This window comes from Python bivittatus, unplaced genomic scaffold (genome assembly GCF_059951505.1).
Source record: "Python bivittatus isolate LINGU-HERP-01145 unplaced genomic scaffold, Pbiv_v1 ctg000350_np1212, whole genome shotgun sequence".
NCBI lineage: Eukaryota > Metazoa > Chordata > Lepidosauria > Squamata > Pythonidae > Python > Python bivittatus.
This window is the reverse complement of record NW_028277074.1, coordinates 43,782,062-43,795,829: the sequence shown is the minus strand read 5'-3', so window position 1 is coordinate 43,795,829 and position 13,768 is coordinate 43,782,062. Positions and strand designations below refer to the sequence as shown.

Genomic DNA, 13,768 nt, shown 5'->3' with positions numbered 1-13,768 from the left:
ATAAATAATAGAAAATGGGCAGATACCTGGGAGATAGCTGTTATTATGCAGATAAACCAATAAATGAATCAGTGTGAATTCTATCCTCATTTTATGAAGAAAACAACATGCTTCTTAATTTTAATGGCCATAGATATGCTAAAACTGGAGGGCACTTACCTACATGTCCATTTGTTCCAAGTCAGGCCATTCCATTATGCAGACTGAATTACTGTACACTAATTATATGAATTAGTAGTTTCCATAGCACTTTCCCTTGGTTATATAGCACTTCTTAGCTCTGCTTTGGGATATTTGTTCTGGACATGATCATTTTATAATGGCAAGAGTAGCCCTTTAGAGTGGGAAAGAGGATATGTTGTGTCTACTTCTTTTCCTGCCTCTAAGAATACATGTATCCCTCTGCCACATTTTTCAAAATATCTGATTTAAATTGTTAAATTCAACAGGATTAGGTCCTGGTTCCTTCAAAACATTTTGAGTACAGTCATATGGAAATTACTAATCCATATAATTAGTGTACAGTAATTCAGTCTGCTTAATGGAATGGCCTGACTTGGAACAAATGGACATGGCCAGGACTAATTAGAGTTTAAAGTTTAAAACATCTGGAGGTGTCTGGATTACTTATCCATAATGCCTTATTCTACTAGCTTTCCTTGGACTTTATTTTTCAGTTCAGATGTACTGCCAAAGTTCAGCACTTTTAGGAGTGGTACAGAAGTTTCTATTTATGGGAAAGCAACTCTAGTTCTAACACATTAAAACTGGTAGCAAGAGTAGCCAACATTATAGGACAATCAAAGCATGAATGACAATGTGAAACCAATCATCCCTCCATTACACATGCTATGAACTTGCAAATGTGTGTGTATCACAACATACCCAAAAATGAGTGGACCTTTTCCCAAGGGGTAAATATGCACACGTCACAGTAGATGGCAGCATATAGCAATTTGGGTAATCTCAAAAAAACAAAACAAAACAACAACAACCAACCCCCCCCCCAAAAAAAAAGACTAAGCAAAGTCAGACCTGGTTAGTACAGTAGTTGAATGAGAGATCACTAAGATATTCCAGGGCTGTAGGCTAGAAAGATATCTTGGAAGACATCATTGGCAAACCATTTCCAAGTTCCAGGATCCAAATGAATACTAATTGGAAGAAGGGAAAGGCAAACCCATTTCTGTATTGTTGCCAAGATAACTACACGGATATGTCAGTGCAGGCATCAGTAGCCAAGCTTGACTCAAGGGAATCTTTGATTCTTTAGTGTGTACACAATAAATTATGTACAACACAATGTAGATGTCAAAGTAAGGTTTGGGTATCAGTATCCTAGGGGAAGCTGGAGTGCTGTAGAAATGACAGATTTAGAAGACTGAGAGGGAAAAATTACAGACAACAGAATCACTGCAGTTACATTTACCTGGTTTCAGAGTAAGGAACTGCAAATATTTTTTTTTTTTTTTGGCTAGTCATGGATACTTTAAAACTTAGAGCTGGCAGAGGCACTCCACATTTGGATAAAAATCAGCAGCATCTGGGCAGGAGTCAAAACAGGCAAGATAGCAGTCATGGCATTGTGATTGAAGCCACACCACTTTATATGCGTGTCTGATGTCAATGCTGATACAAAGGGGTGGGGTTCTAATCATGATGCTTCAACATATTTGTGACATATTTTATTTCTAAAGACATATTTCTAAAGATTAGTTTATAAAACTGGAAAGAATCTTGGTTGAAATAATACTTTTTGTGTGAAGGAGAAATTATAATCAGTTTTGAGGTAAAGATATAGAGTAATAAAACAACTGGGTCAGTGAGTCTAATAATAACTTTGGAGAATAAGTGGTGCTCAGACAAATCAAAGGTATGCCATTTTTATACTACATCATTAGAATGTGCACTCTTAGAATGGAAATGCTTTGATTGGCTTCATTCACAGAAGCCACTCAGCCTCTTATGCTCCTTGAAAATCTGGTCCCAAGAATAATTAAATCCTATGGAACAGTATAGCATAAGAGGTTATGGAGGAAAAGAACTTTGTAAATAATTTCCCCCCTCCTTATATGAGTTGAGGGATGCCAGTCTAGGTGTAATGCTAAATGAACCCTGATCATAAGCTCTCTGGTTTGCTTAGCTATTCCTCTGAGCAAGAAGAACCAAGTGGGTATGTAGCAGCATGCTTGGTTAATTGTGATAATTCTTCAATAGCAGTTGAAGCAACTCAGAGTTGAACTATGGAGTCCCTGGGGTTCTCTGAGCTTGGTTGTTTTCTTGCAAACGTTTTATTACCCGGCTAGGTAACATCTTCAGTGCTAGAATGGGATGAGGTTTGTGGCATATATTGTGGCATGCCCTGCCAGTGTTGATGGGGGTGGGGTTTTTGTTTTGTTCTATTTTTTCCCTCTGGTAGTTCCTTGATTAAGGTATTGTTTACTGCTTGTATGTCTGGTGGTAATCTTGGTGTAAATCTCTGCTTATCTGGGTGAGGACTGCTGGTGAGATGTTCTGGTCTTTTGTTTTCCTTTCTATTGTCTCTTTTGAATAGTGTGTAGATGTTGTTTATCTCTATGTGCCTGTTGATGGCTGCCTTGTCTGAATACCAAGCTTCCAAGAATTCCCTTGCATTTTTGGATTTAGCTTGGTCTAAGATGCTGAGAGTTTCCCAGTTGAAACTATGGTAAGTCTGTCCATGTGTTGTGAGATTAAGGAGTTTTCATCTTGTCTTCTGACTGCTGGTTGGTGTTCATGGATGCACTCTGCTAGTCTTCTGCCTGTATGTCCTACATAGTGGTTGTTACAGTCCTTACACTGTATGTGGTAGATGACTCCTGTTTTTTCTTCTTGGGCTACTAGGTCTTTTGGTTTTCTTAAGATGTTTTGGAGGGCTTTAGTTGGTTTATGTGCTACGGGGATGCCATGTGGTTGTAATAGTCTGTTGGTAGTTTCTGAGATATTTCTGATGTATGGCAGTGTTATCCTTCAGAATTCTGCCTTAGTATTATATCTAAACTGATCCAGTATATTTTCTTTGCCATTCAAAAAATACTTGTCTTCATGAGTCAAACTACAGTAAATGCAAATAATCACTCAGCTTGGTTGTTTTCTTGCAAACGTTTCGTTATCTGGCTAGGTAATATCTTCCATTCTAGCACAGTTCAACCCTGAGCTACACATATTCTCTTCTATTAATAATCACTCAGAACTTTTTTTTAGAAATTGTTGAAATAAACATATACCATATATTCTTGAATTGTGTACTTTGGGGTTTTTTCAAAGCAAATCTTTACAACAGATGTAATACACTGTATATATGGAGACAGAGTGAATGAGTGGGTGCCACTGAAGAACAGAGGATACATAGATATAGATGATACAGATTTAAATGAAATAGTTCTAGACAGAGATATAGACATACATATAAATATAAATATAGTTGCTGGTAAATATAGTGTCAGCTGTGATTAGTCCAACTTCTTAAACTATACTTCCATGATGCAACTTGTAGCTCAATTAATTTCTAATGAGATAAACAGCATAATTAAACTCCAAGATCAAATAAAAAGGATGAGTTCATTTTATATGGTAGATTAAGTACAGTACTGAAAAACAGCAAACTGGAAATGTTGCTGGAAATTTTGTCTCATGTAGAACTTCCTGCTGTGAGTTTTATCAGGTGTCTTTATTGCATGTGTAATTTTGTGATTGAATATTTAGTGGGTACTTTACAACCCGTTCACCAACCTTTGTTTAGAAATGAAGTGCAGAACCATTAACACCAATGAACCAAAAATATTTTTTGTCATCATTTCTGTCATTGTCTACTGAAGTGATTTTCATTAGATGTTATTCATGCCAGGTTGTCTGATGATCTAAAAATGCCATATTTGAGCAAGTTGCTGCAGTTTAAAATCATCTGACGGTTTAGGTTTGGGATATTTTTCTTTGCAGTCATAATCTTCAAAGCTTCTTTCAAGAGGGAAACTGAAATACAACAGAAACAATAATTTCATTATTATAACACTGATATCCCTCTGATTACAGATTATAGTACATCTGGCAAGTATTATTGCTGTAACCATGGAACAAATTACAAGACATTTTACAGATAAAAAAGAAGGTATGCTGATGCATATGGCAAGTTTAGGTTATTTGTATTTGAACAATATTATATGATTATATTTGATTTGAGATAAAATGCCAATTTACTTGTACTGGAAGTGGGCAAGCAGGTAGTGTTTCTACAAAACAAGTGCTCCTGGAATAAAGGAAGCTGCTCCTCCAGGCATTTATGTTTGAACTTTTTCTTTTATAAAGGTAATAATGGGTCAGCAGAGGTAGAATGAAAAGTAAGTGGTGATGCAATGGTGTGTTCCAATCTGGAATATAATATAGTAGAATTGAATGAATAGAGTGATGACTGTGATACAATCTTCAGTTAGAGGAGCTGTTCTCAACCTGTAGACTCCAGATCTCTTTGGATTGTAGTTCCCAGAATTCACAGTCATCATGACTAAGGAATTTGAGAATTTGTGGTTCCCATATTACTGGACAGATTGAGGAAGCTGAACTAAAATAATAGTTTTAGTAAATGAAAGGTTTAGTAATGCATTTGTTTTTAGACATTGCTATCTCTGAAATTAATGTCACACATTTTAGCAACAAGAGTTTTCAACAGGCAAAGAAAATATATATGAAAATGGAATTAATTATTCTCCAGCTTATTATTATCCGTAATTTGTACAGATATATTTAACAATATCATTCACCCATGTCACTGAAACAAGTCTATACGCAGCTACACTACTTTAGATTTGATATAATCCTTTCTTGATCTGTCTTGTCTTCAACGCCTCCATCTCTTGGCTCTTTACAGATTAAATAAATGTCACTCATTTTTTAAATTTATTTTACTTTGGTGCCAACCAGCTCCAGTATTAACATACATACTCATCACTCTGTTTCCTCCCCACTTGTAAAGGCAAGTGGGGAGAGATGTGCTTTCACAATTGCAAGATTCTCTTAATGTAATCTTACAATAAAGATAAAGCTAGTACTTCTGGATGTGCTTCTTGTCTGGACTATCTTGCAAGGCTGACATCAATCTTGCAAGTCTGAACGTATGTACATCTCAGAGTGATGCCACACTACAGGTAGTCCTTGAGTTATGACCATTCGTTCAGCCGCTGTTCAAAGTTACTGTGGTGCTGAAAAAGGAGACTTAATAGTCATTGCGGCCCTCCCAGCATCTCCATGGTCACATGATCATGATCTCCATGGCCTCCCCGTGCTCGTGCACACACATGCACATACCCTGCACCCTCTTTCCTCAGCCTCTCTGCAATTGCATGCACCTTGTGCCCTCTCTCAGCCTTTCTGAGCTCATGCCACTCCAAGCACCCCCTTCCCTGACTCGTACGCGGCCTGCACCAGGCCTCCCAGGACCTCTCCTACCCCCTGTACAACCCCCAAGCTTGTTACCTGGGACTCCCTCTGTTTCCCGCTTAGTGACCCACATGTTTTGTGCTATGACAACCGGACTGCCTGGATTGCCATCGCTAAGCAATGCAGTCACATAACATCATGCTTTATGACCGCATCGCTTAGTGACAGCAATCCCGGTCCCAATTACAGTCGTAACTCAAGGACTATCCATATGGCATGGTATAAAAGTATTCTCCTATATCAGGTTCAGCCCAAAAACTACGACGAGGTCATCAAATACAGTTCAGATACTTTATTAGCTTATACCTAATAGACAGAATCTCGCCAGACTAAACTTATCTACAGTTACTATAGAATATACTCCCCGAGGCTCTAGGGAGGAGCCAGCCTCATCCTCTTCATTTTCCCACAGTCTTGCTGTGGGCTGAGGAAGTGTTTCTCCTGGAATGTCTCTCCCCCTCCTAACAACCTTGAAGCTCCATTCCAGAATCTTCCCCGCTCATGCTATCCATCACATCCTGTGACCTTAAGCCACTTTGAAATTAAACCTTTGTTCAGTTACTTTATAGAACCCAACTGGAAGCATATATTAATCTTTCTCTTCTAGAAGTAGTCCAATCCAGATTTTTAAGGTTTCTTTTCCTAGTTTCCAAGTATACACTAAATGTTATTTTAAGATGTAAGGCTGGATGATCTGGGCTGCCATCTTTAATTTTTTGTTTGCCCCTTTCTGGACATGGTCCTTTAATATTAATTCATTTGTCCCCATCTCTATGATGCCAACATCTTGATGTTAAACTCATACCACTTGTCACTGGGGTCCTTCTGTTTTAGAGCTTGATCTTGTTAAAGTGAGGATTAAAACAAGAATTAATTATGTGGAACACCACACAGATGTAATTTTGGTTCCAAGCTAATACAATCTGGATAGAATAAATTGGCTGTTTAAGCCAACTAAAAATCTTTAGAACGTAACAACACCTCCACACAGAACAGCACATTCATTATCAAGATGCAGTGCCTTACCTTCTGCGGGGCGATATGGAAAATGCAGGAAAAGTCCCTACAGTGAAAGAATCTGTCTTTATGATTCTGGAGCAGTAGAATCAATTAATTTTCTATTAATGTGCACTTTCCTGAGATATTTCTCTATCGTCTCCATTGTTTTCATCTTACATTAGTGACTCTGAAGCAACACTAATTTTTTACTTCCCGGCCCAGTGTTGAGATATGTCTAAAAGTGCTTAAATTCTGTGTGATAGTTTGCAAAGTTAGAGAGAAGAAGTTATTTATTAGAGTTATATCCTGCTTTTCATCCAGAAGCTCAAGGTGGCATACAAACCACTCCTCCTCCTATTTTTCCACACCATAATTCTGAGGCTAAGATTTAAGTCTCAAATGTTTTAATTTTAATACGTTTTTCTTTTAGTTCAGTGACATTATGAATTTGCATTTAGATATGCTTGTGGGTTGTTGGTTTTCTTACACCCCCTGCCATTTTGGTTTTCTGTCTTTTGATCCAAATTTGCAGTGACTCATTCCTGGCCTTCCAACTCAGATATAAAAGAGAGAACACAAGCTGATTTGGGAGAAGGCATATCGGGATTCAGCAGTGTGTGGGGCTGGGGGCAGGCTCAAAAAAATAAAGATGGCAGTCGCGGCAGGGTGATCAAAACCCTGCACATTTTGCATACATCAGTGTTGCAGGCATGTACAAAGGGAGGGGCTTTGATCACCCTGCCATGACTGCCACCTTGACTTTTTTTTGAGGATCCCGTGCAGACACTCTGTTGGGATTTATAATCACAGCACAAGAAATAGTGTTAAAGTAAGAGACCATAGAATTGACTTTACTATATGACATGGGGTGCCTCTGGGTTTTATAGTTCAGGAATCTCCCTTTCATTATCATAACATTTGATTCAGAACACAGAATTTAATATGCTGAAAACCTTCTCTATTCACAGGGGGGGGGGGGAGCATGTCCCTATTCTTTTTTTACTGTAGAGGGAAGAATGTGAGCTTGCCAGAGTACTGAAGAGTCAGATGAAGACGTTGATTGGATTGAGCTTTCCTTAGACTTTGGTCTGTGAGGTTTGCGTACTATAGTTGCCTCTGCCATGGGTGTGACTTTCAGTTTTTACAGCCAAATAGCCACTTCATCCCTATTCCCCAACTTCCTTTAAATCCTCTGCTCTTCAAATGCAAAATCCTTACTAGAAGAAACTGAATGCTAAATGGTTGAAAATTTAAAATGTTAATTTTAGAAGCAGAACAAATTATGCAAAATAAACAGATCCAGAAACACACTCACATGCATAAGTAATTAAGCTGTATAGTTTAATTTGAGGCAAAGCCCAGAATATTGCCAAACAGGAAAAGAATATATCTGCAATACAAGCTATAATACTAAAATCTAGTCTTATTTCTGACAGTAATTGTTGTGCTGAGGTCCCATGTTGGTACTCAGCTATAGAAAAACAATTCTCCCAGATATAAACCCAGAAGCAGCTTCTTTGACAATTGTAGGGCATGCAGCGACCCTTATTTCCTCAGAAATGGAGAACTAGCAAAGTAATCTCCATGGAACAAGTGTCTCTGTGACCAAATCCCTTAATTACATCCAGTGGAATAGCACCTGTGGCAATTAACTCCTCTAATTCCAGTGCAGCAATTTTAATTGGCTGAAGCAAAAACTTTGCAAACTTAAAAAACACACACACACACAATTATATATAATTTGCAAAAAGAGGTTCTAGCATCTATTGTCTTCTGTACTAGTTTTCAAGCTACCGTTAACAAAAGTTGAGTTGTACTCCCAATTTTTTTTTTTAATCTATTCAATTGTGTCTGATTCTTGGAGACTGCCTGGACATGTCCCTGCAGTTTTCTTGGCAAGGTTTTTCAGAAGTGGTTTGCCATTGCCTCCTTCCTAGGGCTGAGATAAAGTGACTGGTCCAAGGTCACCCAGGTGATTTTCTGCCTAGGCAGGAGTAAAACTCAAGGTCTCCTGGTTTCTAGCCTGATGCCTTAACCACTACACCAAACTGGCTCTCACTCCCAATTTACATCTTAGTTAATTGGGTTTATCTATCCTTTGTTCTAGATAAAGCTGATCTAATATCATTTTTTTCCAATTTCCTTAGTGTATAGTCATGATTTCCAAATACAGGTAGTCCTCATTTAGTGACTGCCTCATTAAGCTACCATTCGCAGTTACAATGGTGATGAAAAAGTAACTTTACGACCAATCCTCCCATTTATGACCTTCACAGGTCTGTAACGCAAAGGAAAGCTGAAGTAAGATCATAAACACAGTTGCGGTTTCACTTAGCAACTCCTTTGTTTAACAACCAAGTTGCCGGTCCCAATTGTGGTCACTAAATGAGGACTACCTGCACTATTTATTACTTTGAAAAGAAAGTGAATCTTTTATCCTGACTAAAACTTAGTGCACTATACAAAAGTTAAATAAATGTAACATGTTGGTACCTTTCGGAAGATCCCATCCAAATGAACATGCTTCTGAGCCAAGTAATGAAATATGCAATTCTGTGGCTCAGAAGCTAGATCTCCCCACTCCTAGCTTAACATCTAACCCCAAGACCCTACTGGCCATCAAGGGAGCTTTTGAGACCTAGAACAAAACAGTGACAGCAAATGCAGAATTTTTAAGCTTGAACAGGGTTGTTAAGCTGCTGTATGTCTTTATTTATTTATGCATAAGATTTCTATCTGCTTTTAGTCGGTTTACTCTGATATACAAGATACTGTACAAAGCCAGTATGCTGACAGCAGTCCCAAGATCCCCAAGCATGCTGTTTCCAATTTCTTAGTTCTTGACTGTAATAATGAATGGCCAGGTCAAGGGGAGAGTTCTATGTATATTTATTTAACTAAACTAGGTATAGGTCATGTATAGAATTCTCCTCATGTTCAAGAAATTTATATTTTGCTAATCAGAGAAAGGTCTAGGATTGTGAGATAGAGCCAGAGGGCCTAGTTCCATGCCTCACACAAGTTTGAATGGTCAGTTAATATTTAAGTCTGTTATTGAGACTCTTAAACTGTCTGCTGCCACCAGGGACCAACTGGGTTTTGAAACTCAGATCCAGTAGCCTTGGGAAAATGAAGGATGGGGAAGAAAAACAAAAGGCAAGTCTTAAATTCATATTATTGTAAATCCACTGAGAGTAATAGTAAGCAATATAATGTTTAATAATAAATAAATAACATTAGCTGAGGACGGGGAAGGGAGGGAATTAGGTTTGGGGTTTAAAAGCATCAACTTCCACCTACTAGAAGTCAAGGTTTCACAGTCTGAAGCATCAGAAAAAGCCATAAGACTCATAATAGGGCTCCCCCTAAAGTTGCATCTCAATTGTTAGAGTCCAGTCCTTGGCATATCATTCAAAGACCAACTAGAGGCTTCTACCCAAAAAGGTATCAAGCTCTGCTATGCATGGATATTTCTGAAGAAGGTAAAAGTAGAAAGGTCAACTCTTCTTTTTTTTCATTATTCAAAATAGTGTGTAGCAATGGAGGCGAATATGTGTAGCCCCAAGGACTCCACAAAATAGTGTGTTATTTCTGTTAGATATCTGCAAAATGTTCAGTTTTTCAGCAATAGTCGTGTGGTGTTGTTTGGCAGATGAGAGGAAAGCACTGGGGGGAGTGGTACAAATAGGAAATTTTGGAGCCTGGATCTAATGATTTTATTGGGCTCCTTTGAAGTGACCATTACTTGGCAGTAACCCCAGTTTTACTGTAGAAAGGAAGAATAAGTAATTAAAAGAAAAAAAAAATCTTAAAAATAAGAAAAAGTTGTTGGAGCAAATGGTATAAGTCAATCTGTGTCCCACTGTGTGTCAGCCCAAATATTTGGGCAGGGCTTGTTATCATTGCTCCAAGGTGCTACTACTCTCTGGATGAACATTTGGGACTTCCCTGAACAGTAATTTGAATTTTTTTTTTCTGGATGGGGGATCTTGGACTTTAGCTATGGCTAAGCTAGTGTTGTGGGTATAGGAGAAAACATATTGTCTGCCCTTGAGTTAGTCCTGAAGTCAATCTTATCTCCCTATCTTCTATAAAACTTCTGTTAGAGGCTGGCTGGAGGACTAGTATGTTTTTGTAAGACAAGGCTATGCTATAAAACCTATTACATTTAAAACATATATCCTGAATTTGTCCCTAAAGTGTGTAACTTTTCTTTTGTCTCTTAGTATGCCTCTGAGTCTACACCATATCGTAAAAGGTATTTATTACTTTATTGCCAATTCATCTATAGAAAAATAGATAGGAACAATATTTTGATCGGGCAAAATCAGATAAAATATTCAGTGGTGGCTGAGAGGATGAAAAATAGGGGATAAAAAAGGTTAATTTTGTTCATTTCTCACCCTGGAAAGACTTAAATCATATATTTGATACCACCATGCTTTCATTTCCCTATCCAGGTTTTTGTAAGAATATACTTACCTCTAATTGCAGAGAAAAAGTGGTAGCGGAAACCCACGGAGGCAGGGTGCCCTGTATTTATTAGGGCACCGTGTATCTAGACAGGCTGTCACCTATCCGTCTCGATTTTCCTTTCCACATTCAATGGTTTGGACCATGCATCAGTGGTTCATATCAGCATACCACGGCACAGGCTGTTTGCCAAGCTTCATCTTCCCAGAAAAGAAAAGTGTCACTTAGTTATCCTGCTCCTTTCAGTCAAATCTTGATGTGGGCTGATTGTTCCTGGCCTCTGGAAGATCTTTATATTTCTGGAAGGTATGAGAGAAAGAAGAGGACCAGAATTATTATTAGACAGAAGACACAAGAGACTAATAAATTAAGGATGTGCAGTCTAAAAGCACCCTCAAGAATATGACAAGTTAAAGCTAATACAGAAGCCATATGTGCATTCATTTTATTTATTACTGATGGATTCCATTGTGATATGGCTCGACAGTTACGGATACTATCTGCTTAAAAATGTGCACCAGGAGATGTGCTTGATAAATTATGTTGCATTTATGCTTGTTAACAGCACTGAATAGTAACACAGTGGTTCACACTATGGTAAATGGAAACACTGCATATCAATGTAAGTGTTAATTCTTTTATTATGATATATTGAAGATAATGGGTCAGACATTCTTTCATGACTGAAGCACTGCTTATGTTTATTCTTATACTACAGTGCCTGTAATAGCCTATATTATTGAACTCCAGATCTTTTTTGTAAATTTATGTCTATAAAATCAACATCTAAGCAATTTAAATAAGAAGAGAGGTTCATACTTTTTCTTTTTTCCCCGGGATTGCATTTATAATAACCTGTTTATTACAGTCTGTATTGGCACCGGACTTGGACAATGTGGAGGTGTCCCATTTTGGAGTCGGATAGCTCATTAAGCTTGTAACTTTATTTTGTAAGGTTTTTAATACGCATGTTGCACTTTTTTGAACAAACAGGATTTTGTTTTAATGTAAATCGTAATGTAAAATAATGTAGCTGTTATTTTTAGAATAATTCTTTTCCTTACCTGAGTTCAATTCAGTCTGCTCAGTGAAAAGCATAAATTCAAATTTTAGCATCAAAAGAGATTAAGGATCATTTCAAGATCTGGTTGAGAGGTCAGGTGGCCAAGGGCAGCAGGCACACTCAAGCACAAATATAAAGTCACTGGAACTCACTCACCTCATCATTTCCAACCAGGTGCATCAGATGGTCGAGCCTCCGGCAGCACAAATATTTGAAAGGGTTTTTCCTGCTGATGAAAATAACCTCCTTGACTCCTAAAGTGTTTTTTAAAAAGTCAACAGCATCATTTTAATTTATGCAGTTGAGGGATGTGCTGGGGCTGGATTCCTTTAAAAAGCTGCTAGTTTCTCCTGACCTTCACTTGCCTTCCTTGGGTCATCTTGAAAAAGTGAAGCAGGGCTGGAGTTAGCTACTACTGCAACATGGATAGCAGACAAGAAATCCCAGAGCTGTAGGCTAGACTTAAGTTAAAAAAAAAAAAAAAAGGCCCGGAAGGAGACACGTCCATATTGTTGCCCAAAAACCTATATGGACATGCTCATGAAGTTAGAATGATAGGGTTAGAAGGAACCTCAGAGGTCTTCTAGTCCAACCCACCGCCCAGGCCAGGAATTCTCAGATCATCCCAGACAAATGGCTGTCCAATCTTTGTTTGAAAGCCTTTGGTGATGGAGCACCCAGGAGGCAGGCTGTTCCACTGCTTAATAGCCCTCATTGTCAGGAAATTCCTCCTTATACTGAGTTTGGTTCTCTCTGTAAAGCTTCCACCTATTGCTTCATGTCCTACCCTCTTCCCTGTGACAGACCTTAAAGTATTGGAAGACTGCCACCATGTCTCCCTGTCTCTTCTTTAAACTAAACATGCCTACTTCTTCACAGGATTTGCTCCAAGTCCTCACCATTTTTGTTGCTCTTCTCTGCACCACTGTTGTGTTGCGGTGACCAAAAGCAGACACAGGGTTCCAGATGCTGCAGTCTGATCAGTGCCTGTAGAGTGTGATCTTGACAAGTAACCAGGAGTCCTCTCTTCCTTCCTCCAATACTGCTCCAGGAGCCCACAGAATCCAAATCAGACTTGGGATTGTGAATCAGTACATCTGATCACTATCTGGACTATTTTAATTTGCATAGCTAGTATTCCCTCTTTCAGTCCTTCCCTGTCAAAACCATGCTTTACATTGTTATTTGCTTCTCTGCAACCTGCCTGTAGCACTGGGGAAAGGTGGGTAGGGTAGGATCTTGGCCTCCTTAGCTTTTAAAAATGTCTTGCCCTGCCCTCTCCCAATGTAAAGGTCAAATGTTCCATTTTTCTCAGAAGGGGCTTCTGAGAAAATATTTGAGCAGGCTGAGGGTCGAGAAGGATGCCTGAGAAAGCAAAGGTCACCTTAGTCAATCCTGCTCCCTTTCCTTTCCTTTCCTTTCCTTTCCTTTCCTTTCCTTTCCTTCCTCCTAAACACAACCCTTTCTCCCGAATGTCTGTGAAGACGGTTTTGCCACCATCGGTGGCTTAGAGACATGCGTGTTTTCAGTGGCATTTAAACAAAAAACCAGCTAAACCACGAGGGCTGAAACGCGCGGAAAGGAAACAAAGCGGGCAGCGGCTGACACTCTTGGCGCCTCGGTTTGGTTCGCCTTGTTTATTTTTCGAGCCACCCCCGAGGAGCGGCCGGGGGCTTCTCCTGCAGCAGTCTCGGCGAGGGAGCCAGCCTGAGCGAGTCACACGCTGCATACACGCATCCCCGCGCTGGGCCGGGCGGGCAGGGGGTGGAGGAGGGGAGAGGA

At 39.0% G+C, this 13,768-nt stretch overlaps 1 protein-coding gene and 1 long non-coding RNA gene across 3 annotated transcripts in view; one reads left to right on the top strand and one right to left on the bottom strand.

The window, feature by feature from the left end:
• AFF3 (ALF transcription elongation factor 3) overlaps positions 1-13,768 on the top strand; it is a 277,229-nt gene that overhangs the window by 17,024 nt on the left and 246,437 nt on the right. The window lies entirely within an intron of this gene.
• LOC148215167 (uncharacterized) lies at positions 3,281-13,619 on the bottom strand. Of its 2 annotated transcripts, XR_015796879.1 has the most exons (4): positions 12,886-13,619; positions 12,143-12,240; positions 10,933-11,222; positions 3,281-3,990 (listed from the first exon to the last, which is right to left on the bottom strand). It is a non-coding gene; the product is annotated as an uncharacterized LOC148215167 (long non-coding RNA). The 2 variants fall into 2 exon arrangements; XR_015796878.1 differs by lacking the exon at positions 12,886-13,619 and having other exon boundaries at positions 12,143-12,583.